The sequence below is a fragment of the Squalius cephalus genome, assembly GCF_949319135.1.
Source record: "Squalius cephalus genome assembly, chromosome: 10".
Classification (NCBI taxonomy): domain Eukaryota; kingdom Metazoa; phylum Chordata; class Actinopteri; order Cypriniformes; family Leuciscidae; genus Squalius; species Squalius cephalus.
The window spans coordinates 17,168,806-17,196,091 of NC_137131.1; positions in this window are offsets into that span (position 1 = coordinate 17,168,806).

A 27,286-nucleotide genomic window follows, 5' to 3' on the forward strand; every position below is an offset into this window, starting at 1 on the left:
CGCCAAATACGCATTTATTCTATCTGACTTATTTGTAAGTGTGAACTCGTGAATTGACATATTAAAAATTATTTTAACATTGACAAAGCATAGGTAACACATACGCTACTCATAAATACACACGGTAAAATAAAAAAGATGTAAACTTATATGAAAACAATGTCTATAATAATATGAAATAAATGTTTAATAGGATGTGATATTTGGTTGTAATGTTATGTTGTATTTATTGTGCGTTAATCTCTATTTGCTGAGATGGTCAGTTAAGCAGCAAGATCGCAGATCATCTCAATTCTCACAAGGGTGCGTTCTGTGTCCTAGCGTCCTTCCCTTGCGGGAACTTGCGTTCTTGGAATTGAGAAACAGCCTTGGCAAGATGAACTTTGAATTGGAACAGTACTTGGGCAGCGACTGATGACGTTTCACAAGTCCACAAGAACATAAGTACAGACAAGAACGCATATTGAGAAACGGCCATGGGCGTTGAACAGAAAACGAAACCTCCCTACTGCACAGCGAGCTGATTGCTTTGGTCGTAGCTGCCTCGCTGTGCAGTGGGCTATGTAGGCTAAAGCATATTGATTCCAACCACAAGCAACAGGATTTTTTTATGTAGAACCAATTAGTTCATAAATCTCTTCATCTCAATATCTAATTCTGGACACCTTGAATAACCAATCAGACTGGGAACACAGGCTTTTACTTTCCCATCTTTGACATCAATAATTCAACTAGCCCAAACCACCCACATTTCTCCAGATACACAATAAGACATAACTGGCAACTGTATTTTTCTCGACAGCATTTAGGATTTCACACTTATGCTTAATCTTCTGGCAGAGAGGGGCATGGGTACAATTTGTCCTGCATGCTTTTCACACAAACTGGCCTCAGATAGTACATTGTGCAGTTTACTCTTATTTTACGCTCATGTTCCACCTTAGACGTGTCCTCCCAAAAATACCAATTCAAGCAGCCGATCAAATCCCTCAAATATTCAGTCAAACAATTATTCGAGTGGGATGTTTGGGGTTTGCTTTCTTGAGCATTAGAGCCTCCCATAATGCATCAAAAGGCTTTACTATTCAGGTGTCATTTTCCATTCCTGCTAATCGCTTTTGACGTGACATGCTTCGTGGCCACACGCCGCTCATTTAACTGGCCTGTTAGAGAAAGCTTGCTGGATGGGAATAAAAAAAATAAAAAAATTAATCTGTGCAGTAACAATTCCCTTTCAAAAGCATATTAACTGTGTGCATGTGAGAGAGACACTTTTTTTCTCACTCCCCCGCATGATAAGATTCTATTTTCAAATGCTTTATCTAAGTAAATACACTCAGCAGCCACCACAGAGCAGCTTTTGCATTCAGCTCAAGTCCAAATTGCTTTGTCACAAACTCTTATTAGCTTGCAAACTAAATATTGTGTCAGTAATTATCTCATTACTCTAACATAATAGATCCTGACTCTTCCAAGGCAGATGGCTTTCTAGAAAGAAGACTGATGGAGCATTCTTCAAACAACATATATTGTCTGTGGTCTACAGATCACTTATGGGTCACTGAGAACTACTACATCTACCCCTGCTTTGTCATATTATGTTATTTGAACTCTGATGCTTGGGAACGTATAACGTCTGTATTTTGTTTATCCACAATACGCATCCTCCATATGCGTGATGTTAAACAGGATAAGATTTGATGACCCATAAAGCGAGGAAATTTCCCCAGGAGCAAGGAATGAAATAACTTTATTAACCATGGAGAAACACTATCAATTATGCTTATTTGGTCAAGTAAATGACAGCACGCAAGAGGGAACTTGAGGAAATGTGACATCTCATTCTGGATTGTCAGACATTGTAAATTCAGCTTAATTGAAATGAACAGGCTCAGTGCAGCTGAATAATAATCTCTAACAAATACACTGGACCATGTTTTACCATCTGCTCAACACGGTTGTTAATTTTCCTATATACACCATTGCAGCATCACTTACATCAAAACTGTTTGTATATAGACAAATGAGGCTGTGGATTTTCAGAGCAGAAACCAATTAAAACCTCATACTGTATAACTCTTTACCTGTCAAAAAAGACATTTGCATGATCACATGACCCCTTTATGTGCCCTTTAGGTACTGCGGAATCATTTATTTGTGTGCACACTGCACATGTGTTTTGTGTTATGTTCATTGTGCACAACTGCTTTTTTGGCAATAGCAAACCTTTGCAAAAGCCATGTGTTCACTTGCTGCTCAAATGCCTCGTTGCACAGTTTAAGCATGTAGCGATCTTCTGTCTTCTCCGTACGGGCGGAGACGCTGTAATTCAGTTATATGACTGCATGTTTATCTTTGTTGGGCCAAATGCCAGTGAAGCTTAAATGAAGTTCAGGACAGTGCGCCTGATCAGCAGATGCTGTACAACCTTAAATGCCCCAGGGTGTCCACAGCTGTGTTTACTGAGCAAGAATGAGCTGAACTCGGTGTGTATTCATGGGCATGCATGAGTGTGGTGGGAATGTGCGTTGTTTGCATTTGTGCAACTGTATTTATGGTTTGATATGAAGATTATAAGCTTGGGTGTGTGTGCACAGGGTTTCTTATGCAGAGTGACCCTTGCCACTGATTATGTTGTGCAGGGGTGTAAAAACATGGTTATGAGGCCTCATTAACTTTGCAGTTGATCACTCAGTTAGATGACATCCAGAAACACCATGCGCAATGCAGTAATCAGTCCCTCTTTAGCCGAATATGTCACATTTTGTCTCTGATGCATCTCCGCCCGTAACCCCTGCTCTGCATTTTCTTATGATTTAGGAGGTGCTGTTTTATTCTTCTGGGTTCTAAATTGAGAGTGCACTCCAATGATTCAGCATTTACTGCCTCCACAGGGTAGGGTCCAATTTTCATTATAAACGAACTATCAACATCATCATCAATCGGTCGCGAACAGGGTAGATTGACAGTCGGTCAACGATTCAATAATCGTTTGAATTTATTTGGTTCAATATAAGAACTATTGAACCTCAAACTCTTAATTACTTCTTAAGTAGTTTAGGTATTGGGTAGGAATATGGATGTAGACTATGGTCATGCAGAATAAGGCATTAATATGTGTTTTACACAGCCAATATCCTTGTATGCATGCTAATAAGTAACTTTAGTTAGAATTGGACCCCAAACTGAAGTGTTACCAAAGTTTATAACCTTGAAAAACTGTTTACAGAGAGCTTATTAATTTCACTTAAATGGCAATTAATAGGTAATTTTCATTGCCATTTAAGTGAAAAATTAGTGAACTTAAATATTCATAAAATATTCTTCATAAAAATGATCATTCTAGAAGAAAATGTCAGATGACACTTAGAGGCTTTTGCATCTGAACTCTTCATACATATATACACATATAGATTTATACTGCGCTTTTCTCAATACATTATTGTATTAAATTATATTATAGGCTATTATATTATAGCCCATTATAATCACACAGTAGTTGCAGGGCAAGTAGAGACAGGATTCAAGTGCAATAGTAAAAGGTTTATTAACAATAAACTCAGGATAACAAACACGGAACAGAACAACCATCCAAACGCAATGCTAACAGACAACTAAACCACACAGGGCTTAAATACACAGGGACTAAACAAGGAAACGATACACAGCTGACAAGACTAACGAGTTAGAGGAACAGGTGACAGGAATAAATCAATGAGAAACTGGATCAAATTAATGGGCACACAGGCAAACATTAACTGAACACAATGAAAACTAATTACAAAACTAAAAAAAAAGGCACGTCCTCGCGCCATAAAGGGTCCGGTAGTTCAGGGTGCCAGGGCAGTGCCGGCAGTTCAGGAAGCCAGGTAGGGTCGACCTCCGTAGTCCTGACCAGGGAATCTGGCTTGGACACTATGACCGAGGAAGTATAGCACCTCCCCCCAAATTTTCTTGAGAGGAGCTATGGGGTTGAGAACTGGAGCAGGCTCTTAGGCTGGAGTGGACTCGGGTCAGGGGCTGGAGCAGGTAAGTGTGTGGCCCAGACAAACAAATGTTAGAGCCATTATGGATAATACCATGCTCTCTGGGTTGGGCACTGGAATTTCACTCACTGGAACAGACTGGGGAATTTCTCTCACAGGATCGGACTGGAGAATTTCTCACAGGAACAGATTCTGGAATTTCTCTCACAGGAACAGACTCTGCGACTGACACACTGCTTTCCTCCTCACTCACAGATGGGGAATTGGTAACCATTATTGAGGAGAACCCACTCCATGTTCCTCATGAAAGTCCCTAGACTCTCCTTTCCAGGTATGTGCATTCTTGTCTCTGCATTGAGGCTTGTCCGGAAAAGCACACACAGGCAGTCATCATCATAAGGGACATGGAAAAGGTCCAGAAATACCCGTGTGTACCTCTCTAGGGACTGGTTCCCCTGCGAGAGGAGGATGATTCTTTTAGCAGCTGCTGGATCCATTTAAACGGTCTGTTATTCTGTCACACAGTGGTTGCAGGCAGGGTAAGTAGAACAGGATCCAAGTGCAGCAGTAAAATGTGCACTTTTAATGGTTGTTCTGTTCTGTGTTATCCTGTGTTCATTGTTAATAATAACAATGAACTCAGGATAACACAAAACAGAACAACCGTCCAAACACAACGCTATAACTAAACTGAACCAAACACAGGGCTTAAATTCACAGGGCTTAATCAAGGAAACGAGACACAGCTGACAAGACTAACAAGTTAATTGAGGAACAGGTGACAGGAATAAATCAATGAGACACATTGGGAAACTAGATCAAATTAACGGGTACATGAACTGAACACTATGAAAACAAATGACAAAACTCAGACATGAACAGAAAAACACAAAACATGACAATTATATTATAGCCTTTTATATTATAGCCTATTATATAATATTATATTATTAATAAAATCATTAAGTGTCCCAATGTTGTGTAGGCCTATATGGGCTTGAGACAATATGGAATTGAGTACAGGGGTAAAACTGCATGTGGATTAATTTTCTAAGCAATTTTGTCTAACACATGCAGAGCTAATTATGCTAGCACTCTGACCCATATCATCACTGCTTCCAGGGTTCTGACCGTGCAGTAACCTGCCTCTTCAGCACCGTGCTCTTGCCCTGATATGTCTGGAGGGTATAGTTTCATGCTCATCCATCTGTATTCCACTTGAATGTATCACATCAACACTAGAGTGAAAGACATGTAAGGGGCAGACAAGCTACCGAGCACAGCGGTATATCCCTGTACGTGGAGAGCAAGAACATTTGACCAGAGAGATCTCTTCCAAATGACTGCTGACAGCTACCTCTCCTGAAAGCAGCTCATCAGAGTCAGCCAGTATGTCCAGGAAGGTAAACAATGTTGCACAAGCTGTTATGACGGCACTTAGTCTGCTGCACTATGACAGAATGTGACAAATGATTGCAAATGAACAATAAATCTTTAAAATTTGAATCACTGGTGACATTTTATAAATAATAGACAGCAATTAATCTCCATTTTTATTTATTAATTTAGGTTATGTCATTTATTTCACATTCTATTGTTCAATGGTTATTGTCATTGTTCAATGTTGTTTGCTCAGTTGGGGTTTAAAAGACAAGTGATATTTTGTAATATTATTGATTTCACTGCCCTGACATTATGGGAAGAGAACACAATTTGAAGTGAATTGAGTTGGACAATGACATTAGCATTAACCCAGATTAATAAATGCGGTACAATTATAGTTTATACCTAATGCATTTACTAAAGTTAAAGAATCAAACCTTATTGTAAAGTGTTGTAGAAAAATGTAATTGCTGTTCCTAAAACAGAATAATTCCATATTCTTGAATTATATATTTATATTCTTAATAGAGAGGATAGGAATTCATATGAATATTACATGTCAGAACTGAACCTCCTTAGAAGGCATCAAGCTGTTAAAAGAACCATCTGTTACTATTTATACCATTAAAGAATAGAAAACCCTGACATACTTTTCCTCTCTCAGCATTTCCATAGAAAGAAACTGAAAACATGAATGGTGAATAACACCCAGGCTTCATGGTTTTTGTTATTTATCGTTGTCTAAACGCTGACCTCTAGCAAAAACCCCAGTAAGCCAGCACTCATCAAAGACAAAATACGTGTAGTGTCAGAAAACTGCAGCTGGTCTCAATTCTAACACACATAAGAAGCAGATCTGAGATTCGTTCCTGCAGTGGGCACAGGGTGGCAGTGTTCTCTCAAGTTTGATTCGTACACCACCCAGACACTGGGGAGGGAGCGCTCGAGCTGCCTCTGCTGCTACTAATATACTGTTGACTCTCATTGACCTGAATGGATCAGGCCTCCGCTGAGATGATCTGGTCTGATTACTATTAGAAGTTTGGAATGGACTCTGCTGTGGGGGACATGGGTCAAATAAATCTATCCACGATATCTTTACATTCCTAATGAAAATCTCTCATGATGATTAATCCCTGCCCTTAAAAATATCCGATGATGAAAATAAGCTTTGATGAGGCAGAAAAATTACAAAGAATATCTCATCCTCCAAATGCTGATCTTTTATGAACTGATTTAATATCATATAGGCCTGTTTTGACCTTAGAGGCTGTGCACCTTGTGCTGAACATCAGGCAGCTTCTGTCCCAAAAGTCCACAAAAAAATGAAGCTATGTACGGCGCATCTGATTTGTTTGACGCACAGCACTGCTGTGACCCTTGCCTGTTTTGAGGTCATTTCTGGGTGGCGGATTGACTTTTTGACCCTTTTCAAGAACTCCAGATCTGCTCTAATCCGTCTTAAGGTTGTGCATTTCTGCCTCATTTCACTCCGGCTGCATCTTATTGCACTGGCCCACATAGTATCTCTCCACTTCATTTGACTTTTTTGGCCTGAGGTAAACAAACAAAGCAAAAAAAAAAAAAAAAAAAAAAAAGTCAGTGCTAGTCAGGTGGTGTAAACTGGTGAGATTTAGGCACAGAGTAATTAACAAAAGTGTTTTTGGGGGGATTTTGAGGGAAGTTTCCTTTTTAAATGACTTCTCCTTCTTGCACGAGTGATCTGCTGTGAGATGTGTATTTACCTTGAGGTATCTAAGTGTACTGACCCTCTTTCCGTGACCAGATGGTCCCATACACATCTGCACTTGTCTTGCTGTTAAACTCTGTAAATGTGTGTGCTCAACCCTTTGGATGGCAGCGGCAAACTACAACTGCACCTGCTCTTTGTGGAGCATGTATGCAAATAACCAGTTTTCTCCGCGCTCACTACGTAGTCTGAGGTGATCTGTGCGTAAATAATGGTGAAAAGAACAATATGCTCATTTATTGAAGACAAATATTCATTTCCCCAAAATAAGAGGAAGTCGACACAGACACATGTAAATGTAAATGCTCAGCAGTCCAAGAAATTCTCCAACTGGTTCGAATAAGGCTAATTCGGCATCTCTGGATTTAACGGCAGATGCTTGTGTTGTAGGCCGCACAATGCCTATAGGATTACGGTACATTTTCAGCCTGGTTGCCCACTTGTATTCCGCTCTACTGGGCCTGGGCTCCTTATATGTTTGAAGCGCTGGAGTATGTAACTGTGTGTGGTTGCAGTGTGCTGGATGACTGGATAGGCTGCGGTAATGCACTGTATAACAAAGTAATACTCTCACCTATACTGTATATATTTCTGACAGTGTGGCCTAACTTCATTTGGGCAGCCAAATTGCAGGGTATGTCTCCCCGATTCATTTCTGTGTCATCCTTAATCAGTCAGCTAAAAACCTGACAGCAAACATGAGAGCATCTCCTTCTAAAGCAAAGTGAAAGTACAACACCTCAGCAGGAAAAGAGCTGAGAGGCTGATGAAACAGGGGTCCACTTAGAGGGTTTAACAAATCCTACACGTCCCTCGACCATCAAAGACAATCCACGCAGCTCTCCCCTCACACGCACATGCACGTGCACTATGCTCTGACATGGCCTCTCATCCCCGCAGGAGGGCATTAAAGTTTAAAACCGGATTAATAGCTAACTCGACTCGCCGGCAAATTGAAAATCTCGACTCTCTGTATGTTCGCCTGATACATTCGGCTGATGTCTCGTACAGAAACTCCGCATCTGCAGTTGCCCATTTATAAGGAGTGTGCGTTAGGTTCTAAAAATAACCTTCCAGTGACCTACTTTTCCTTTAGGATTCATGTGTATTGTTTGCTTGAAATAAACAGAAAGGCGAGAAAAGCTTCAAAATTGTTCAGAGCGTTTATTTGGGAAATCAGATTGGGTACCTAAAACTTGTTTTTCTCATGATGAAGAATCACAGGAGGCAGAGTGGTTTTGTGACAGGTGTAAGGAGGGTATATCAGCCAGCTAGGGTTGTGTTTGTTGACTGTTGTTGTGTTTCCACATCTTTTTGCCCTCTGGGACCTGATGCGCCGTGAGACGCGGAGCAGGGCAGCAGTAAAAGGGAAGTCGGAGATATCGGCACTGAGGAGATTGCTCTGACATGCTTGTCGGATTCTGTTCTGACCGATGAGGTTACCACGGGCGATGAAAAATGACACCTCCTGCAGTCTCCTCCGTCCTCCACACTCTTTCTTAGTCCTGTTGTTAATAAATGCAACCTGTCAACCTGAGCAACTCAGGATGTGGAGATGAAGAAGAACCATAAGAAATTAGCAATCAGTCTTGGGCTTATGTAACATAACCCTGCATTTGAAATGACTTGAGCATGAAATGATCTTCTTATTTGAGGATTCTCCAAGAAGATGGACTGTTTCCTGTTGTAGTTTTCCTTCTCTTGCTTGCTCATGTGATTTGATTGTGAAACCAGTAAATTCAACAGGCAGGTCAGGAAAGTGGGAGGCTCATTGCCCCTCTGGGCTTCGATACTCTGACATGTGTGTGTTTGCACTCAGCCCCAAGGGTACGTTCTATGCCTCTCAGAAACACAACAGCAGTTTATGCTGGGACTTGCAGGAACTGTCTTATTCATGAAACATAAATAATGAATTTCTGTGGAAATTAGGAAATCCTTTATCATTCATAAATTGTCCCATTTAAATAAAAGCAAAATGCACATACAGACATTTCAAGCACTTCAGGAATAAGGCCCAGAGGTTTTAACATACATGAAGCACACCATTTTATTATAGAAGTTTGCATAAACATTCAAGAAGCATTCGAACAGTTCAGCAAATGTGTTTAGCCACTTGATGTTTACAAGAGCGCTAATACACATTCCAACAACACGGGGAATATTGTGATGTATATCCGAGTGAAACTGCTTCTCGAACAAGAAATAATGTAGGGTTGGATTTGCGATCGCATGTGACAGGGATGTTCGAAACCTGGAACTCTGACTCCCAACTCCCACCATATAGGAGTCCATGGAATCGACTCCTTGACTCAATTAACTTAAAGGTCCCATTCCATGGATTATTTTTATTATTTTATCATGTTTCCAGGGGTGCCCTTATAATGTTAGTATGTTTTTTAGATCAAAAATTGTTATAATTTAGAAGTAAAAGGCATATTTCCTAGCCTGATTTCATTCCCTGGTTTGAACACTCTGTTTGAAGGGGCGTGTCTGCTGTGAGACTTCAGTGTAAACGCCCTCTGCTGTGATTGGCTGAAATGCTTGCATATGAAATATCTGGCATTACATGTGGAACTATCTGGAAAACTTTTACTATTACAGCTATTATACGTTTTTACTATTACAGCTATCGGGATTAACGAATCGTGAGAAGTTTTTTAAGTATTTAGATCTATTTCAATCACATAGAAAATTGCAGTGATGATGAGCATTGAGCAGATGACAGCCTGTTGATCGCGTGAAAGATCTTATCATTGCAACGCAGTTTCTGCACTCACTAATGATTTCACCAATGCAAACATGAGGCATATAAATACAGTAAGAGCTTCGTTGTGCAGTGTAACAGCATCATTGATTTCATAACGAGTTTTGGCAAGTGTCCATATAAACTCGCGCTGTGTGTCACAGCTTGGCCGATTGGAAAGGGATTGTTCTGTGATCGCTTTCTGTATATTAATCACAGTTTAAGTAAGATTATTTTCATCCTACTAAGAGAAACGATGTGAAGTTGATCGCTACTTCCATATTAAATCACTACTTGTACTTACCGCTTGCTGGAATATAGTTGAAATTGCCCCCTTCGTCAGTATGAAACGCTGAGAGAAGTCTGCTTGATATTATCCCAGGTTAGAAAAACAGTCCGTGGTGAAATGGACAGAGCAAACTAACAACTTCGAATTAAACTTTTGCGGTATCCGATTATAGATAAACATCAACCGTCTGTTGACATTTCGCCATCAATACGCCTGTGTTCCTGTGGGCGGAGTTTAGTCTAAACACGGTTCTGGTGATGTCACTAAAGCAGGATGTAGAGGGGTGTAGTCCAATCCAGGCGTTTTTTGTAGTCAACTTCTGTTAAATAAAATATCTCGCTTGGCATTGAACTTTGAGCGTTATAATTTTACAGATATTATTTATACTCTAACAACAACATTACACACTAACTAAACTTTGAAACATGGAATCGCATGCAACGGGACCTTTAACATAAAAAAAGGGTCTATAATAATACAAGACTGCAGTCGTTATTACACAGTAAAGTTATTTTTTATTAAAACAATACACTTTTAGCGTGACAGTCCAAATTAGTCAAATTTAATGATGACATAACCTTGAAATTTTGAGTAGAAATCAACCTCGTTACCAAGTTGTTGCAGATACATAATTTTACAGAGGTCACAAGAAAAGGCAGTGAGCAAATGTTATGTCAGAATGAAATAAACCAGAAAGTAGGTCATTGGCCTATCCAAATACCCAGTTTTGGCCACTTGACATGCACGAAACTGTCCCAGGTCTGAAAAAAATGCCAAAGCGAAGTACACTTAACTAAATCCACAATATCTCTAATACCGCTTCGGAGCGGTCTTTGAGGCTAAGCATATCACGTCATTCATCATGTTCAGGAACTGATGTGACCCGATTTCGCGTCATGTCAAATCTTTCCAGTGTAAGTTAAATGAATTAAATGTTACATATGTAAACCATTATTAGTGCAGTGTCAACAGAGATTATATGTATTTGGTAAAACGTTTACAAATGACACACCAGTCACTCACTGTTTAAGTGTCTCCAATTAAGTAAACAAAAGTCTTCAAAACACTTGTCGTCTTAACGCCCATTGAACACTTTGGCCAAACTCTGGAAATACGTTATGTAAACACCCATGATCATCACTTGTTTTGGCACAAAAATCTGGACAGGACAGGAGAGATAAAGATACTAAAAATGGTAAATAAAAATACATTCAATAATGTCCACTTATTTATGTGTTTATTCACTATGTGAGTTTTTAATGATTTATGGTTAGTTTACTGATTATGAACACAAGTTAACATGGAAAACCAAATGTATATTTATTGCATTAATGCAACATCAATTATGGTACAAAGCTGGCACAGATGTTATTTATTTCTAAAGTAAGCTAATGTCGGATATAAAACAAAAGTTATTTCTGTAAAAGCTCCAACTCTCTGATGCAGGATATACATCAGTGTCTGAATTCCTTGCTTCATTTTGTTCACTCCTTGCTGATTTAATGCACTCAAATGCCATATACTAGGACTGCATTTAACTCAACTTTTAGACATACACTCATGAACTTCCCTTAGCACTTTCCCATTTGGGGAGTCCCCATCGCCATTTTGAAGTTCATTCAACTTCGTCAAGTGGATGACGGAAGCTAGTTGGACACATAGACAGTATGGTTGGACAGACCCTCGACCTTTGGAGTCGACTCCCCATCCATCACTAGTTGTCCCACCCTTGTGCTAGTAAACAGGTCATCAGAGAACATAAGAGATGTAATTGCAAGAGGGAGTGGAAGTTATTTTGATTAAAGATAACAAGGGCAAAGTTGTCAAAGTTGTGTAAACTTCTATAGCAGTGAATGAGAGACTAAATATAGATACATTTTGTGTGTCCAAAAAGAAAAAAACTCCACAATAGTGTTTTCACAACTTCAAAAAGAGGAAAAAAATTGAGAGATTGATAACGACAGTCAGAAGAGAGAAAGATGTCAACTTGACCGTCACTCTCACAGCCACTGTATTAGAAACACCCTCACAGCAGTGTTAACTTTTTTTTATTTTTTTTATTCAAAGGTAATATAATACAAAGTATAGTGTTATAAATATACATAGGAAAATATAAAAAACCTTGCAGGATTTATGCTGATGACTGTTAAATGCATCATCACAATCTATGAATGTGCATAGATAAATTGCTAAATCTTCTAAATAAATACTGCAATATTTCATTAAAAAGAGACTTGTCCATTTTGATTTCATGGTGACTTTAATGATTGTCTATGCTTGTGTGTTCAGTATGCATTGTTCAGTGACTAGTTCCGCAGGTTACCATTACGCCAGTAGGTGGCGACAACTGAACGAAACACACTATTCGTTGCAGAGAAGGATTCACGTTGCTTTGTCTTCGTTTGGAATTATTTTCGTTGGCGTAACAAAAACAGACCAGAAACTGCTAATTATCCATATGGGTAAAGTTGAACGTTTCTCGTCTGAGAGGACTACAGAAAGTAAAGTGGAGTATTCTCATCTGACCATGTTGTATTTTACCAATGATATTCAAGTCTGCTTGATACAGAAAATACAGTAACGTTAGCTAAGTTACATACAACTTACAACTTTTTTTGTTTTTGGAGTGAAGGTCATACAATCTGTATCCTGAATTTTAGCCAATATAAGTCATTATATCTTAGCAAACCAAACCTAAATCAAAGTATGACTGCAATACACCAAGAATCTGCTCATATTGCTATATTTGAAACCATCTGCTGACCAGTTTCTGCCCTTTGGGAGGAGATAAAGGTCTAGGAAATTCCTGAAGCATAGGCTAATTCATTATTAATTCAAAGATTCCAGAGAGTTCCAGGAATGTCACCCTGTGAAATTAGAGCAAAGTTGTATACAGTTGTAAACACAAATAAAGAGACATTAAAAGTAAAATGGAGAGCCTGATTTCTGTTTAATTAGCAACAACAATTAAATGATTAAAGCAGTTTAAATTATGTGATCGTGAGCTGGTCTGCGTTTCCATGGATAACTGGCACTATATTATACAGACTTAGTTTGATTTAATGAGATATTAACAGAGAAATTACTACACATAAAGGTAGGTCATGTATCATATCAAGGCCTAGGATTGTGTGTGGATCTGTAGTAGACACATTCTACTGGAAAAATGAGCCAATCATTTAAATCAACCTAAGGTTAAATTTTGATGGCTTATCATTTCAGCCTTAAACAGGCAATTAATCTTCATTACCACTAGGTCACTGGCTATTAACCAGTTAATACTGCATAAAAGCACGGGATAAGTACTGAACCAGACTTACTTCATACCTGTATTCTTATCCAACAACAAGGATGCTTTGAGGTGCAGCAAATCCATTTCATAAAAGGGTAAAAAAGGAAGCATGTTTCCATAGCAACAGAAAAAATACAGTTTAAATGATGACAAACAGTAGGTCTCTGAACCTCCACCTACGTGTGTACTTGAAAAATACAACCTCTCAGAACCTCTCAACGTGGCAACTTAGAGAAGTCTCACAACACTAATGGCTGGCAGCAGTCTTGGCTTAAATAGGTCATGGCAGGGGAATAATTGTATTAAGTCTGCTGCAAATAGACTAGGAATTGAACAGGAAAGAGGACTTTCTGTATTTACACAATACAACCTCATAAAGATATTTAAATCAATTACAGAAATGATAGAATTGCTGAAAAGCTTCACATGGTAAAAAACTAAAAACAGAAGAACTTGAGCTCTTAAGAATTTCAGGAACTTTTTTTTTAACCTCTTTGAGACAGACTTTGAGACAAAATGGACACTTAGCTGCCCCTGTTATAGCCCTGCATGCAAATCTGATTCCAGAGTTGAAGTTTTGGCTATTAAAGCAAACTTTTGCAAAAATGTCCCTAACTTCCAGCACTGGCCAGTTGCAAGAAAGGAGGAGGAAGAGATGAATCAGGGTCATTAAATGATGACAGAAATTTCATTCTTTGGTGAAGCATTCTTTTAACTTACTGTTCTCATTTTATTTTGGCTGGGTGGTGGTGTGTGTGTGTGTGTGTGTGTGTGTGTGTGTGTGTGTGTGTGTGTGTGTGTGTGTGTGTGTGTGTGTGTGTGTGTGTGTGTGTGTGTGTGTGTGTGTGTGTGTGTGTGTGTGTGTGTGTGTGTGTGTGTGTGTGTGTGTGTGTGTGTGTGTGTGTGTGTGTGTGTGTGTGTGTGTGTGTGTGTGTGTGTGTGTTTTATAGATGTCATAGTTTGGCCATCGTTTGAAGCCAAGTACAAGTTGTACCCTGGAGCAAGGCCAGAACTGAGCACAGGAACATGAAAAGGGGACAACTGGGAAGAATTAGAACTTTGACAATAACAACAGGTATATATACTCACCAACAAAACATACATACACATAAATGTATGGAAACAGAACAGTGCATTGGCATAGAAATCAATTCACAAAAATTAGGAACGTGCAATTTCTTCTTTATTATTTTAACCTTTAGACTGTTACTCAACAGCTCACTCCTCGTCCACAACAGCAGCAGTTTTTCTCTCTTTCTTTAACTCTGACAAACTTAAAGATGTTTGTGTAGATCACTAAATGCTGAGACTAAAAATGACGTGGCCAGGGCACATACAGATAGTACGTGCACACGTGTACAAGTGTGTGTTGGAATATACACCCCTTATAAATCCTCCTCTGGGCTGGGAGCCTGAAGCCCTTTTCTCATCCCGTTGGACAAAATGCAAACCAATCGACCAAACCAACCAAACACAACTAATCATTGAACGGGAACTTTGAGTTCACATCAGAAACATTCTGCAACAAGCCTTCCAGGAAAACAAAGGCTGTGCAACATTAAAGCACTCATGATCACAATGAGGTTTTGTGAGAGATTAAACTGCAAGTCAATACTCTCAGAAAACAGATTAGACAAATAAACATAGGCACATTTCCAATGCCAGAACTAGAGTTTTACATATGGGGGGGGGTCTATATAATAATATATTATATAGACTCGTTACATGCAAAGTGAGATATTTCAAGCCTTTATTTGTTATAATTTCGATGATTATGGCTTACAGCTTATGAAACCCACGAAATCAAAATCCCAGAAAATTAGAATATTACATGAAATCACACAGTAATTACACAGTGATACCATGGTCATTGAACCAGGTTTTGGATAGACAATTCTGCCATTATTTACTCCCGTTCATGTCATTCCAAACCTGTTCCTTTCTTCTGTGGAACATAAAAGGAGGTATTATTTAAGAATGTTGGTAATTAAACAGTACTGGTACCCATTAGCTTCCATTGTATAAACAAAAAAACATACATTTGAAAATTTGTATCTTTTAGTATCATTACAGTTTTTGGAACAACATGAGCATGAGTTATTGATGACAGAATTTACATTTTCTGAACTATTCCTTTAAATGTGAATTACCATATGCAACCAAATACACTTCTATAATTTGATGGATTTCAGAGTGAAATTCATTGAAAATATTCAATGAGGGAAAAAAAGGGTCTAAGTGGAGTTCCGACCAGCTGTGAATGCATGATTTTTGGATCTGATTGGAACTTTGGTTATGTTGAATTACTATATCTACTCAAAAGGCAACCTTCTGAACAGATGTGATATTCCATACATCTATGTGCATGAGCTGAGAATTATTAATATTTATTAAATATTTTGTCTGACTTTGTGAAACAGCTATTTCTGTTGAATGAATAGCTATGAACACATTGAGAAATCATTACTAACTTTACTGTATACTTGTGCAACCTATGACATGTTTCTTGGAAAATTATTAGGGCCATAACTTCCTAAATACATTACCTAAAGAGAAAGAGACTCTGACACAATATTCAATGAGAAGTAAATCATGGTGGGACTTTTATTTTAATCTTTGGGAACTGATTGGAACTTAAACAAGAATATTTCCGGATTGTGCCAGACCGACTGCTAAATTTGTGGTATAATTTTGTAGGAAATTATGCCACAAATGGTTTTGGGGGAAACACATCAAGGGTTGCCCAAGACTACAGTAAGAAGAAGAAAAAAATGTTAAAGATGTACAGTACTTCCAAGGTGTAATGTAGCGATTAATCCACACCATTGGTTTTTAAGTATGGAGTCTGCCAAACGGCTGGGAAAAGGGAGGAACGAAACACTTTACTGCGCATACCCTAAACCGCTATCAACATCTTCAGATGTCTTTGATCATGTAGCTTCTGAATGATTTACCATGAAGATGAGGAGCATTCCAAACATGCTTGGCCAGCATGGGATACGAGTAACCAGCACAACACGGAAATCAGAATTGCCCCCAGAGACACCATTAAACTTTAACAGGGCAACGGGTTCAGGGGGCTTATGGCTGCCAAGTCGATTTTGAGCAGTGAATGTCCCATCAAATGATCCATCTACACTCGAGAAACAACTTCATGTGTAATCTAATAACAAACAAGACAGAAGTGACAAACCTTTGCTCACGTGACGCAGGGATGAAGATGACTGAAAAAAACAAAAAAACAGCGAAAAAGGACAGAAAGATATGAAGACCAAGATGATGCTGTTTCATTCGTCAACTGAATAATTAACAAGACTTGACAAGATCCGATGTGTTCCCACAAAGCCGATGTAAGGCATCTGAAGCTAGCCTTTTAGAACATAGAGATGCACTCTAGTCTGGAGGATAAAAGGTGTCAGGAATATTTAAGCATGTCTTATATGAAATGTTGACAGCGTGACCCCCAAGGCATGAAGCGATTTGGATCTTTTAAGGCTGTGTCACTGAAGGGGCTCAGTCAAGATTCCAATATTAAACACTCACACCCTTTCATCTTTTTTACTCACTAGCATTGGTGTGCATTCAGTTTCAAAGCATAGGATGAGACTTAAAAACAATCAAGATTTGTGACTGGAATTTCTGCTCCTGAATGGATCCCCCTTAACTGCTTATTGATTGGCTCTATGAACATTTCACAGAAATAAAAGGAAGGCACTTGTGTCTCCGAATAATAGGACTGAACCAATCGCATGCTGTGCCTCTGATTGCTGCAGAAAACATCCTTCAGATAATGTGTGTGATAAGCAGAAAAGCAAGCCACTGCTAAGTGATGACTTGCCTGGCTCTGTGTGTGTGTGTAAGGCAGTGTGAATGAACATAAATTGAAGAACCCAGAGGTTAAGCCAGGGCACATTTACGAACAACGTGTTATCGATTTGGCCAGTGCGTCATAGCAGCTCGCAGAGGCGGGGGTTGTCATAGTTACATATTAGAATTAACAGTGCACCCTAGCAACTGAAAGGTCAAGGCAATTCATGTCCGGATGAGATTTCTTGTAGGAACATGTTTTCTTGTTTATAACCACATTCCCCCAACACACCTGACTGCTGTTTGACATAGAGGGGGCTTTAACTTGCACAGTTTGTGTTCACAATTACTGACCATCATTTGCAGCCACATAAGGAGTTATGAAATTAAAAGTCCAATAATGAGCGTGAATGTGTCTGTGGCAAAAACAAGCAAGACTAATTACATTGTAATGTGGACTCTGCATCTGTCTATGCGCACCAGCTGAAAATAGTATCTTTCAAATGCAAATATTCTCTGAAATGGTGAGAATAGTGAATGATCAGTGCTAGTGTATGAGCCCATTTACCAGATATATACTCTGTACGTTTTGATACCAAAACACCATCCTTAAGTTATTCCCAATAATTAGCATTAATGATTGGCATGTTGATGTTGGGTTGTGCAGGAAAGGTGCTCCAGGGGCAAGTGAAAATAAGTATTTTTGAAGATAGAATTTTATTTTTATTTTTTAATTTTTTTTTAAATATTGATATCATTTTTTTGTGTCCCTGATGCTAGTGTATGTGGATCTCAACAACACCTGGGCCATGTGTGGGGAAACAAGTCACTGGCAAAGGACAGACACGATGCTGGATTTATGGCAGTGGTGACGAAGCAGAACAAGCATCAGGTGCACTTTATCATGCACTGCCTGGAGTGCTCTGATGTTACATCCCTTCTTGGCCACCTGCTTGTGTCTTGATCCTGGATATGGAGAGCCAGGGACACAACACAGGTATGTTCCAGTCAACCAGTTGTGCCATGCAAAGTTGAATTCACAGGGAACTCGGTCATATTAGGTGGCATTTTTAGTCACCATGAAATCAAAATGTACAATTCTTACATTTTTACAGAATGTTGCCGACCATATTTATAATAAATGATTTATCCGTGCATTTTTTTAAAAATCTTTAATCTTTAATCAAAAACAAACCTCCCCTCCCCCTCTAAATGGCATCTGGGCTGCGTCTGAAAGCTTAAAGGGATAGTTCACCCAGAAATGAAAATTCTGTCAGTAATCACTCACCCTCATGTTGTTCCAACCCCGTAAGGCTTTCGTTAATCTTCGGAACACAAATTAAGATATTTTCGATGAAATCTGAGATCTGTCTCACTCCTCCATAGGCTTCTATGGGATCAAAACTTGCCGGCCCAGAAAAGTTAGTAAAGACATTGTTAAAATAGTCCAAGTGACTACAGTTGCTCAACCACAAGTTTATCAAGCGTCAAGAATACTTTTTGCGCGCAAGAAAACAACAAAAATAACGACTTCATTCAACTATTCATTTTCGTCTGTGTGGGCCTGAATGAATTCACGTAGTGTAACAGCGCAGTGCGTCTGTGTTGTACGTCACCACGTAGGTTCACTATTGGCCGACGCTGGTCATGTGTGTGATGCGTGTGATGTACAACACAGAAGCGCTGCGCTGTTACACTACGTGAATTCATTCAGGCCCACACAGACGAAAATGAATAGTTGAATAAAGTTTTTATTTTTGTTGTTTTATTAAAAGTCGCATGTAATTTATTTAAAGTATTCTCGTCACTTGATAAACTTATGGTTGAGCCACTGTAGTCACTTGGACTATTTTCACGATGTCTTTACTAACTTTCTGGGTTTGCAAGTTTCGATCCCTTAGAAGCCTATGGAGGAGTGAGCCAGCTCTCAGATTTCATCAAAAATATCTTAATTTGTGTTCCGAAGATGAACGAAAGTTTTACTGGGTTGGAAGAACATGAGGGTGAGTAATTTGCGGTTGGTGGTCAGTGTGTGTGTAAATGTATGTTTTTGTCATTTCTAGCGAGAAGTTACTATTGTAGTAATAGTATTCGTTTAGTTTTCATCAAATCTCTAATCGTTAAACCATTATGCTGCCTCAGAAGTCACGTCCGAAATTTTGTGAGGTAACTTCATGCACAACACTGTCTGCAAAGTCATTGCCTGATAAGATGCAGCCCTGTTCTCTTCATGACGTATGACTTACAAAGGGTGTGGCTAAATATCCCCCACAAACTGACATTCAGATCTGCCTCCATTAAGGTAGCAATGCCCAACTTCCTACGATCCTGTTCATTTCCGAGGACAAAATCCAGTCCTGCCCTACATTTTATCTAATTCTAGAAGCCATTTCATTTGTATATATGTCACATTAGAGAAGAAAAGACTATTGAATCTGCTGTTTCATGCTGTTTCATACTAAGCAACGCAACTGTTTTCAACATTGATAATAATAATAAATGTTTCTTGAGCACCATCAGCATATTAGAATGATTTCTGAAGGATCATGTGACACTGAAGACTGAAGTAATGGCTGCTGAAAATAAAGACATTTTAAAATATATTAAAACAGAAAAAGTATGTTGATTATAATAATATTTCTAAATATGAGTGATTAAATAAATGCAACCTTATGTGAGCATAAAAGATAGTTCTTTCAGAAACATTTAAATATCTAACTGATTCCAAACTTTTAAACTGCAATATATGAATATACAAATTACCATATATACAGTATAATCAATTTATATGTATTACTACAAATATTATGGCATTATATTCTAAACCCCACCTCATACTCAAATGTGACTTTTGTCTGTGTTACTGTAGATGCCGTTGTAGGGCATTACCTTCAATGAACGAATTTTGTCAAGTCAAGTGAACTACAGATATTCCCTGCTTAGTGTGTTGGGAGCAGTGTAAGCAGCGTAGGGACCCTGTGAATTGGAGCGCAGCTAATTATTGTAGAGAGGGTAGATCCTCTGTCACAGAGAAGACTGACAAATACATGGACTAGGAGCATGAAGGTTTTATCAGACTGGATTGATCCAGCATTGTGACAGAAAGGAGTTCAGATGGACTGAAGGAATGGAGGTTTAGGGGGTGTGCTTAAAATGCATTTTCTAAGAAAAAAAAAAATCATATTAAATATGTAAACATAAATGTTCTACACTAAGAAAAAAAAAAATCTAGCAGCCCAATCATCTGCAAATTCAGCTTTCAAAAGAGCCTTCCAGAAGCAAACAAAAGCCAAGTTTGAGCGTTTCATAAGGCTAGAGAGTTAAACATTTATGTGAGACTATAAAAAGCATCACCTCTACGGCTAGGTATTTAGTGATTGCATTTGGAGGTGCTAATGTCAGGGAGCCTTTGTTTGGATTATATTGCAAATTAATAAAGCACAATCATAAACAGACAGACTTTCATGCATGCATCTGAATCTTACAGAAAGAATGAGGAAAAAGAGGGAAAACAACCCAATGCTCTCTAAACTTTGAAGAATGAAGCCTTTGTAAAATACAGCTGATTTATATATCCTCAGGAAAAGATTCCTTTGTAACAAAGCCACAGGCAACTCCCTCACACAAGCAGAATAGGGTCATGAAACAGACAATCTTATAATCATGTCTTGCATATATAACAACATCTTATGAAAGACTGGGAGATAGCATGGTGAGGGAAAGATTTTGATGAAAATTGCAGCTGAAAATACCTTTGAACAAATTGCTGGTGGGTTGGCATAACCAGATGTTCATCTTGTGAACAGTCATCATGTTTCACATCTTCTCTAAACAGCAAGTGAGAAACTGTTACACCAAACAACTGCACAAAAGGTTCACTTGGCTAAAAAAAAATCTGGTTACACTTTATTTGGTTACACTTTATTTTAAGGTGTCATTGTTACAGTGTCATTATATATTTAAGTACTGAGTAATATTAAGCAACTACATGTACTTACTATAGGGTTAGGGTAGGACTAGGATTTGGTTGAGGGTTAGTCTCATGTAATTATGCATAATTTACTGTTATTACTATGGTAAGTACATGTAACATATGAAACAAGGACACTGTAAAATAAAGTGTGACCCTTTATTTTATGCTGTCCTTTTTACAGTGTAATTATACATTTAAGTACTGAGTAATATTAATGAACAACATGTACAAATGGTCCGTTCAAGTCATGTCGGAAAGATAGTATTTACGAGTTGAACACACATGAACACAAAGTCGTAAATACCTGTGGGACGCTTAGGATTTTCTTTGAGCCCCGATCTGTAGCATGGCAGATTGCCACAAAACTTACAGGTATTTCACAGTGATATTTACACCAAAATAAGCTAATTGCCTGCACAAAATATGATAGCATTGTAATATAACAATACGCTAAAGTTTAAAGTGACTAAATTAATGAAAAACATAAAAAAGCAAAACACACCTGATTGTTCTTCATTTTCTAGAAATAGAGTTAAAAAAAAAAAATCATGTGTTACACATACAGTAAACACATGCTGTATTTATGTGTAGTTAATTATGAGACGGTATACCACCATCTTGCTCCGACGAAAGTGACTTGAATGCACCTCACAAGATGTGTAACAAGGACACTGTAAAATAAAGTGTTACCAAAATGCTCATAAAACCTCTTAGAGAACAAGCTCCCTCTTAGTCTCCATTGTGAGTTCTGGATGATCTATAAAGTATTGCAGCTTTGCTCACTTGTACTAACACTTCAATAAAGCATTTGTGTACAGGGAAGAGCTACTAGCTGATAAAGCAGTCTAGGACTTGGTGCAAACTGGCCAGTGTTGTATCTCCCTAGATTGTTTATATCCTTTGCCTAAAACTCTTTAAAACTGGGGCGACCACCCATGCAGAAACTGTACCTTGTGCTTTCATGATGCAATGATAAGGCAATATACTGTACACAGCACTTTTCCCACAGCCTTTATTCCGTAAGCCTTAAAAACAGGATATGTGTTAAAAAAAAAAAAAAAAAGACAACGAAAGTACCAGCAGTCAGCATGTTTTTATTAATTAATTGATTAGTGCATCTTGGTTAATCCATCCCGCTGATTTCAAGTCAGGATCTGAAGAACTGAAATTCCACTGTTTATTTACAAATGTCAGAGCAGTAATCTGCCAAATCCCGCAATCCCCTTAAGCAGGACCACTTAATCCTTGACAAAATTGTTAGCAAGACCGTCACTGTTCAGTGTAGGAGGGAACCAGAGGCACAGGGAAGACATACATCATTTTTGTTATTGATCCAATTTAGGTTGAGTATTATTATTCAGATGTCCAAGTTACGTTACACACACACACACACACACACACACACACACACACACACACACACACACACACACACACACACACACACACACACACACACACACACACACACACACACACACACACACACACACACACATATATATATATATATATATACATACACAGTGATTATAATTTATAAATTTAATTTAGCATGAGAATAATTCAAATGAACCAATCTGGCCAAATGTAAATATTAATCGTGATCCTCGGCATGTTGTTCTCAAAAGTCTCTGCATATGCACAGTATTAACAACAAAGCTCTCTTTAGGGATTACAATTTGCATCACCATAAATTACGTGCAATTGGGCAGACAGTGTGTATACGAGACAAAGAGAGGGGAGGAGAATGAGAGTTTGAAGCATCTCTGCACAATGCACTTTCAAACATGGGGTGGGAGAAAAGTTCGACAAGTTTGATCTGAATAATTTATCACGCCTGTGTTTCGACGCACTTTGTTCTCTATCCAAAGGATATGCATTTTAAGCTTTAATACCATTTATGGCTGAAGTTATTATGTGTGATCAAATAATTCACAGTCCAGGGATTTTCAAAGAAGGCTTCTTGTTTTAGTACTCTCAGCTGTCAGAACTTATGCAAGCCACATGGGCATGCTATCTTTTAGCTCCTTATCCCTTCCTCATTTCAAAATTACAAATATATAACTATGTCCTGGGTGTTTAAAAACTTAGCTCTTCATAAGAAAGGCCTAAATTATTCATAGCGTTAAACATTTATTTTGTTAGAATTTCACATTATCAAAGCGAACATTCTCCCAACAATAAATGCATGCATCCGATCGTACTACAGTGGCGCGGCCTAAAATAATCTCGCTCTGTGATTTATTTAAGGTTATTAGATAAAGGGTCTCCAGGAACCTGGCCTAGATTTAATCACACACTTTGTTCATGAATTACATACATATTGAAAGGCACTGTAATTTTAAAAAGACTGAATTAACCAAGAGTGATCAAATGCATGTTAATGTTTTGAAAAACAGTACAGTGGTACGGTGAATAATAATTAATATGTCTGCTCAGGGCTAAAGAGGTTTTATGATCTCATTACTTAAACACAAACATATAAGTATCTAGAAACTTAATTGCACTTCATAAAATGGATGAATATTTCAGCAGCAACCAGCATCCTCACATGGGTGTCGTGAACCTCATCAGCGAGTGACTGAGTTCATCTAAATCAAGCGTGCGTTCCATGCGGCCGTGCTAAATTATTCACCATATTTATCTGTGGTCATTCAATATTCATATGCTTTAATAAATGTGGATTTTCAAGAGGGGGATGGGAAATATATGAAGCACTACATACACGGATCTACGCAGCTGTCTTTAAAGGTTAGAAGGTCATGGAGTGAAGGATCTCTTTAAACTTACGAAGACTCTATTAGCTTTAGATGGGGCTGGAGCGGAGGCCCCTGGTGCTTTGGTGGGTAAAGTCAGTGGACTTAGCAGGATCTAAGGGGCGGTTTGAGGTGCATATAAAACAGGCAGCGTCCAAGACCGGCTTACTAGTTAAGGTTACACAAAGACTGCGCTGATCCAGGAAGAGAGTGAGGAACTGCTCACGAACTCCTGCCGTTGTAAAGGGCTGGGAATTTTTTTTTACCGATTGTATCTCATCAAGTGAAATAAAGTAAATGGGTGAGAATATATTTTAACAGTGCAGTGCAGGCCGCTGCTGAAAGTGGATGATGTGATTAAGGATCAAAGGTAAGGACATAACTGAGTGACACGGGAAAGCGCATCGAGCTGCTTTGAAGGGCAGAGGCATTCCTTTCTGAGCAGGCCAGGCTAGAAGAGAAAGCTGTCAAACACATTTCACTGAATAAGAAGCAGTGACTAAGGATTAATGCCTTGACAGAAATGGTCTTCTATCCTTTATTACACAGCAAAGAAGATAAAAAAGTGATCTACTCTTCTGGAAAAAAATAAATAAAATGACAAAACCAAAAGGGATAGTTCATCACAAAATGGAAATTTTGTCATTATTTACTCATCTTCATGTTTTTCCAACAACGTGACTTTTTTTTTTTTTTTTAATGTGAATGGGGACTGGGGCTGTTAAAAAGGATGCAAAAGTGCCATAAAACAGTCCATACAACTTATGCACCATATTCCAACAATTCTGAAGCTGGGATGAAGTTTAAGTAATTCTGCACCGATAATGTAATACTGTGGTGGGCTGTTAAGACCAAATTGAGTCAAGAACCAAATCATTTATTTGATTCATGAATGAATCAGTCGAGTCTTTGTGAACTGGTTCAACTAATTCATTGATTAGATATATATGAGGTTGAGTAAATAATGACATAACATTTAAATTTTTTGTAAAACCAATTTGTAGCTGGTTTTACATTGTTTCTTAATGGTCTACTCTGGTTGATCAAATGAACTAACAGCTGATGGACCTAGATTTGACCTAATAGACCACCTTGGATCAACATTAAACCAGCTTCCATGTTAAAAAAAAACAGCTTGACCACCTTAAGCTGGAGTGGCCTGGATTTTCCCAGTGTAGTATGATATTCTATAGAACACTAACAGTCGAGATGAACTTAGGAACGTTGTCAGGGCTTGCATGACTAAAACGGCAAGAGTGAAAAGGTGCTTCAGCATTGACCTCAAGTTCTACCAAAGGAAACCGAAATTAGTCCTTCAAAATTATTTTAAGATACCAATCAGAACACCAGCCATTAAATTTAACTGAAGAACATTGTTATGTTAATGTAGAGGTTCTCACAGGGTGGCAAACTGATTGTGTGAAAGCATGGAAAACAAAAATATCTTAGCATATCTCAACCTCTAATGGTCCCTGTTTCAGTGGGTAGCAACTGACTTCTCTGTTGTTTTGTTCTAAGTTTTGGGAAAAGAGTTTGAAGTTACTAAGAAACCATAAAACTAAGAGCTCTTGCTTTCATTGGACGCTGATGTTAGAGTGTGCAGCCAGACTGAATTAAATGAACACGAGGTAGTACATCTTTATGAGGGGCCCTAGCAGGGCTCATAATTGATTAATGGTTGTCAATGCAGAGCAGACAGCTTGAACTTCTAAAATAGCTAGCAAGAACATTTTTCTTTTTTCTTTTTTTTCTGGTTGTGTTGGCCTTGTTGCCAATGCAGTGGCCTTGGTTCTTCCATTGCAACAGGGACATATGTAGGTTTTTGAGTCTTTTTTGTTTTGTCAAGCTTTAAATGTATCTTCTTGAATCTGACAGCAACATCCTTAAAATAGCCCAGACAAAATTATTTTAGACAGTTCTTGAGATGCATTTAGTAAATCTCTCTAGATACCCGATGGGTAGCTCTAAGCTACTTGTTCAAACATACATCAATATGTTATAGTACATCTTCTACAATTTGGAATATGAAAAGTTTTACCAAGAGATTGACAAAAAAATCAGTGGAACAAACCACCAAATTGTAACAAAATAGCATATAAAACACTTTTAAAACACTTTCCCACAAAGGATTCACACGTAAAATTTGGAATATAGTACAAACGTTGCATGGACTGGATTTATAATAAATTTATGGTGCATTTTGAAGGTTGAAAGTTTCAATGCACATTCATTGTACTTGTATAGAAAGTGGCTGATGCATTACTCTGTGTTCCACAGAAAAAAGAAAGTCAGGTTTGGATGGAACAACATGAGGATAAGTTAAGTTAACGTGAGGATAAGTAACGACAACATTAAAAAAAATTTGGGTGAACTATAGCTAAACAGCATCTTTTATATGACATTTTTGTAAATTTGCAGGGTGCTTGAAGAAATGCAGACACATGAAACCTTATGACCTTGCATTACCAATCAACAGCCCAGTCCACCTACGCTAAAGATAAGCACAGTGCACAGCACAACTGGGGGTTTAATTACCTAGCGTAATCTCATTATTTTGTTTTCTAAACAGACTACTGAACAGCCTGCTAGCTGTGCACAGCTAATTGCTATTTCTCGAGGACAGAGTCACTGAGAGGAAAATCAAAGCCAACAGCAGAGGGTAAATTAGGACCACAACAGAATTGAAATATCAACCCTCAGGCAGAAAATCAGCATTTCTGCCACATCACTGACCTTTTTCTCATGTTTTACTGCACATTGACTATCACAACAAAGTGAAAACAAAAAAGATGATTTTTGAAGATTAAAAACAGTACATTATATACAGTAAGTTAACCTTATTTATTTAAAAATTGGTTGTATTACAAGTTAACACCGGCCCTCAAATTGGTTTGGCAGAGTGGCGTTCCAACAGTATGTGGACTCGATTTTCATATGAAAACATACTTTTTTCAGTGGTGAGTTGTCTTTTTTAACCGTATTGAGTGCCTCCGAAATGAGACACAGGCAGTGTTTTTGAACGAATCTCTTGAATGAATGAATCAATGACAAATACATTGTTTTAACACTCATTTGTCGCCACCTACTGGCATTACGATGTAATCGAAACAATCTTTATTTGACGTTGTTACTTTCAAAAAGTGATTTGCTCAATTTTGATCGCTACCATAGACAGTATTCATATTCAAACTATAAGCTTTTTATTTCAGTACTCTTGTGATATTTTGAATGTTTGTAACAGAAATAAAGACACTGTGTAGTTGTGTTTGCTGTTTCGGTCTATACATGACAACTGCTCTCTCTG